The sequence below is a fragment of the Gorilla gorilla genome, chromosome 1, assembly GCF_029281585.2.
Source record: "Gorilla gorilla gorilla isolate KB3781 chromosome 1, NHGRI_mGorGor1-v2.1_pri, whole genome shotgun sequence".
In the NCBI taxonomy this organism is placed as follows: Eukaryota; Metazoa; Chordata; class Mammalia; order Primates; family Hominidae; genus Gorilla; species Gorilla gorilla.
In genome coordinates, this window is record NC_073224.2 from 230,423,193 (window position 1) to 230,429,414 (window position 6,222).

The window sequence follows — 6,222 nt, forward strand, 5'->3', positions numbered from 1 at the left end:
GGCCTCCCAAAGTGCTGAGATTACAGGCATGAGTCACCACACCCAGCCTGGGTGACAGAGTCCTACTCTGTCACCCAGGCTGGAGTGCAATGGCACAATCTCAGCTCACGGCAACCTCCACTTTCCAAGTTCAAGCAATTCTTTTGCCTCAGCCTCTGGAGTAGCTAGGATTACAGGCGTGCACCACCACACCCTGCAAATTTTTGTGTTTTTAGTAGAGACGGGGTTTAACCATGTTGGCCAGGCTGGTCTCGAACTCCTGCCCTCAAGTGATCCGCCTGCCTCTGCCTCCCAAAGTGCTGGGATTACAGGCATGAGCCACTGTGCCTCGCGTATAATAATTTACCGAATTGTACATCTATGTTTCATTCATTTTGCTGAATAAGTGTTGAAATAGCTTGGATATTTGTCCCTGCCGAAACCTCATATTGAAATGTAATCTCCAGTGTTGGAGGTGAGGCTTGGTGGGAGGTGTTTGGGCCATGGAGGGATCCCTCGTGGCTTGGTGCCATCTCTACTTGTGATAGTGAGTGAGTTCTTACCAGATCTGGTTGTTTTAAGAGTAAGTGGCGCCTCTCCGCACCTTGCTCCTGCTGTTTCTCTGTGAAGTGTCTGCTCCCCCTTTACCTCCCACCACGAGTAAAAGCTCCCCGAGGCCTCCCCAAACACCAAGCAGACACCGGTGCCACCCTTGTACAGCCTGCAGAACCAAGAGCCAATTCAATCTCTTTTCTTTATAAATCACCCAGCCTCATATATACCTTTACACTGCAGAGGTGTCCAATCTTTTGGCTTCCCTGGACCACATTGGAAGAAGAAGAATTGTCTTGGGCCACACATAAAATACACTAACACTAACGATAGCTGATGAGCTAAAAAAAAAAAAAAAAAATCGCAAAAAAAAATCATAATGTTTTAAGGAAGTTTATGAATTTACGTTGGGCCACATTCAGAGCTGTCCTGGGCTGCCTGCAGCCCACGGGCCCCAGGTTGGACAAGCTTGCTTTATAGCAATGCAAGAATGGCCTAACATAGATGTTATACTTTATTTATTATTATTATTATTATCATTATTATTATTATTTGAGATGGAGTCTTGCTCTATCGCCAGGCTGGAGTGCAGTGGTGCGATCTCAGCTCACTGCAATCTCCGCCTCCTGGGTTCAAGCGATTCTCCTGCCTCAGCCTCCTGAGTAGCTGGGACTACAGGCGCACGCCACCACACCCAGCTAATTTTTGTATTTTTAGTAGAGATGGAGTTTCACCATGTTGGCCAGGATGGTCTCAATCACTTGACCTCGTGATCTGCCTGCTTCGGCCTCTGAAAGTGCTAGGATTACAGGTGTGAGCCACTGCTCCCGGCCAGGTGTTACACTTTATAATAAAAAGATGGGGCCCAAAGATCAACAACAACAACAAAACAAACAAACAAACAACAACAAAACAAAGAAAAGGTGGGCCAGGCACAAGGGCTCACGCCTATAATCCTAGCACTTTGGGAGGCCGAGGCAGGAGGATTGCTTGAGCCCAGGAGTTTGAGACCAGAGTGGGCAACATAGTGAAACTCCATCTCCACAAAAAATACAAAAAATTAGCCAGGCGTGGTGGTGCACACCTGTAGTGCCAGCTACTCAGGAGGCTGAGGTGGGAGGATCGCTGGAGCCTGGGAAGTTGAGGCTGCAGTGATCTGTGATCATGCCACTGCACTCCAGCCTGGGCAACAGAGTGAGACCCTGTCTCTAAATAAATAAATAAATAAATAAATAAAATAATTAAAATAAAACTGACTAGGAAGTAAGTTCTAGAATAATACAAACAAAAACCTAAAAAACACGAGAAAAAGGGCAGAAAAGCACATACAGAAGGATAGATAGTTTACAAAGGGAGAAACCTGTGTGGCTAGTTCTATTTTCTAAGACAGCTGCAACAAGACCTCCAGTCCTCCGTGCTATTCTTGAAACATGGCATTGAGACTCCTCCTACTGAGAGGTGGGGTCTGTGTTTCCTCTCCTGGAAACCGAGCATGCCTGTGGCCACAGCAGAAGTGATACCATAAGACCTCTGGGCTGCTGGGCCATAGAAACCCAGCTTCTGCCTGGTCTTCTCAGGGTGCTAGCTCTCGGAACCTAGCTCCAGAGAGGGCACACCTGGGTGTGCCAGCCAACAGCCAGATGTGAGTGAGGAAGCCCTAAGGATGACTCTAGCCTCAGCCACCATCTGACGGTAACAGCGTAAGACCCCTGAATGAGAACAGCCCAGTGAGCTCAGTCAACCCCAAAACCATGATAGACATTAACAATTTCTTTTTTTTTTTTTTGAGACGGAGTCTGTCGCCCAGGCTGGAGTGCAGTGGCGTGATCTCGGCTCACTGCAACCTCTGCCTCCCGGGTTTAAGCGATTCTCCCGCCTCAGCCTCCCGAGTAGCTGGGGTTGGTTACAGGCACCCACCATCATGCCTGGCTAATTTTTATACTTTTTGTAGAAACGGGGTTTTACCATGTTGGCCAGGCTCGTCTTGAACACCTGACCTCAGGTGATCTGCCCGCCTCGGCCTCCCAAAGCAAAGTGCTGGGATTATAGGGGTGAGCCACTGCACCCAGCCCATGATAGATATTAATAGATTCTGTTTTAAGCCACTAGATTTGGGCGATTAAGATTTAGGTCTTTGGAAGTGGGTGCTGTTGAAACAAAGTATAATGCATGTGGCATTGGCTTTGGGATGGAGTTAGTAGGCAGAGGATAAAAATGTATTGAGAACACCGTTAGTGAGGCTTATAGGAAAGTGAGTAAATACTGTTGGAAACTGGAGGAAAGGGGACCTCTGTTACGTAGAGGTGGAGATTTTGTCAACGCCGTTGTCTGCGGTGACTTGGAAAGGAGAAAATCTGCCAAGTGAACTCGATGATCTATGTCAGGAGATGTGAAGGCAGAATAATGAAATACCATTTGGCTTCCTTCATTGCCTGTAGAAAAATGTGAGATGAACTGGCAAAAAAATAAAAATTAAAAAAATTAAGAAATGGCTTCTGGTCAGAAATCAAAAACAGCGCACTTTCGGGAAGATATCTAAAGATGGGGTAAAAAATGTGACCACAGGCCGGGCGCGGTGGCTCACGCCTGTAATCTCAGGACTTTGGGAGCCCAAGGCAGGGGGATCACCTGAGGTCAGGAGTTCAAGACCAGTCTGGCCTACATGGTGAAACCCCGTCTCTACTAAAAATACAAAAATTAGCTGGGAGTGGTGGCTCATACCTGTAGTCCCAGCTTCTCGAGAGGCTGAGGCAAGAGAATCGCTTGAACCTGGGAGGCGGAGGTTGCAGTGAGCTGAGATCACGCCACTGCACTCCAGCCTGGTGACAGAGTGAGACTCAATCTCAAAAAAAAAAAAAAAGTGACTTCAGAATCCTTTATTAAGACCTCAGAAATATTTAAGAGTTACACAAGTAATCCAAAATAGAGAAAAGTTTATCCAGAAGAGACTTGTAGCTGCGGCTTTTGCCTAATAGAGCAAACTCCAGGAAGATTCATAGAAAACCCACAACATTTTAAGGTAATTGGTCTGGTCAAAGTGCCTCTAGCTTAAATGAAAAGGGACAGGACAGAGAAAGTACAACATCAAAAGAGACTTTTAAACCCCTATATATATATATATTATAATATTTATTATATAATAATGTATTATATAATATATATATTTATTATATAATACTGTATTATATAATAAGTATTATATAATATATATATTTATTATATAATACTGTATTATATAATGTATTATATAATATATATATATTATATAATACTGTATTATATAATGTATTATATAATATATATATATTATATAATAATGTATTATATAATATATATTATATAATAATGTATTATATAATATATATTATCTATATATATAATAATGTATTATATAATATATATTATCTATATATTATATATAGTATTATATATTATATACTATATATAATATATATTATATAGTATTATATAATATATATTATATATAGTATTATATAATATATAATATTATATATATATTTTTTGAGATGGAGTCTTGCTCTGTCACCCAGTCTGGAGTGCAGTGGCTCCATCTCAGCTCACTGCAACCTCCGCCTCCCAGGTTCAAGCAATTCTCTGCCTCACCCTCCTGAGTAGCTGGGATTACAGGTGCCTGCCACCACACCTGGCTAATTTTTTATATTTTTAGTAGAAACGGGGGTTTTACCATCTTGGCTAGGCTGCTCTTGAACTCCTGACTTTGTGATCCACCCACCTCGGCCTCCCAAAGTGCTGGGATTATAGGCGTGAGCCACCACGCCCGGTGTTACTGCAACATATGTATTTTTTTTTAATAAGCAGGAAACGTACTGAGAAGGCTTAATTGCAAGCTCAGTTTTTGTTTTTTGTTTTATGGAAAAGGAAGAAAAGATTCAGAGAAAAAAAAGAGCCAAGAGGGTGGAGCTGAGAGGCTTGGTGAACAATTCCTGGGCTGTAGGACTGAGCCCTGAACAAGGAACTGGTGACATATGCCTGGCTGGATCTCAGAGTTATTCATACTATGGACCAGTGACTCCTGTGGGGTACCATTTTCCACCTTTTTGAACAGGATCATCCAGAATGGTTTTCCCATGCCTGTCCCATCATTGCATGCATGGTGTGTGTGCACATGTTGTGTGTGCATGTGGTGTGTGTGCACGTGTGTGTCTATGTGGTGTGTGGTGTGTGTGTGCACGTGGTGTGTGTGTGTGTGTGCATGTGTGTGTAGGTAACTTGTATCGTTCATTAACAGATCTTTAAATCCGGAAGATTAACACTCAAGGAACTACGTTCAAAGAATCCCATCTGAGAAGCCTCATCTGCAGCTGGACTTGATTTCAATGATGAGATGCTGGACTTGAAGCGGATGCCCTGATGGGATGCGGTTTGGGAATCTCACGGGAATGAAATAATGCATCATTTTGCAGATATGAAGAATGTAAATTGTTGCCAGAGGAGGAACGTGGCAGATGTTATTTGCAAGATGGTCAGAACGACGTCTCCCATCCCAGAAGCTCTTCTCACAGAGTGACGTTGACCTCCCTCCCAGCATGAGGCGAGTTCTGCATTTCTTCCCCTTCAATCCAGGCAGGCTTGTGACTGCTGCTGAAGTGACACTATGTGACTTCCAAGCCTAGGCTATAAAAGGGCAATACACAGCTTCTGTCTGGTCCTCTTGGAAGCTTGCTCTTGGATCTTCCAGAACTGTGGGGGATAAAATCACTGTTATTGAACCAAGCCACTCCATTTTGGGGTGATTTTGTTATGCAGCAGTACATAACTGATACAACTAGAGTAACAAATATATGAAGAGATTAATTCACTCAACACATATATTTGCCAGGCACACTTATAGGTGCCAGGGATACAGAAAAAAATCTCTGCCCTCCCTGGGCTTACATTCTAGTGGGGGGAAGTAGACTGTAAAGTAAATAATAGATATAGCATGTTAGATAGTGATAAATGCCAAGGAGAAAATGCAAAGAAAGGGAATAGCAAGGGATAGCAAGGTTAGGTGAATAAATTACATTTTTAAATAGGGTGGACAGGGAAGGACTCACCAAGGTGATATTTGAGTAAAGATCTAAAGCAAATAAGGGAGTGACTGACCCATATGTATATCTGTGGGAAGAGGATTCTTCATAGAGGAAGTAGTCTAGTGCCCTAGCAGGGGTGGAGAGCAATGAGGCCAGGATGGCTGAGTTTTTGGAGTAAGGGGAGTGTTGTAGGAGATGAGATCAGAGAGAATGCGAGGTGAATGTTTTGCCTTCCAGGTTATTGTAAGGATTTCTTTCCTTTTTTTTTTTTTTTTTGAGATGGAGTCTCAGTCTGTCACCCAGGCTGGAGTGTGGTGGCTAGATCATAGCCCCTTGCATTTGCTGGAGCTTCTGCTCCAGCAGCCTTGAATTTCTGGGCTCAGGCGATCCTCCCACCTCAATCTCTGGAAGTGCTGGGACTACAGGCGTACAACACCACACCTGGCTTTAGGGTTTCTTTCCAGCCCCTTTCTTTCTTTTTTCTTTTTTTTGAGACGCAATTTTTGCTTTTTTTTTTGCCCACGCTGGAGTTCGATGGCACATGATCTCGGGTCACTGCAACCTCTGCCTCCGGGGTTCACGCAATTCTGCCTCAGCCTCCCAAGTAGCTGGGACTTGTACAGGCACGCACCACCAT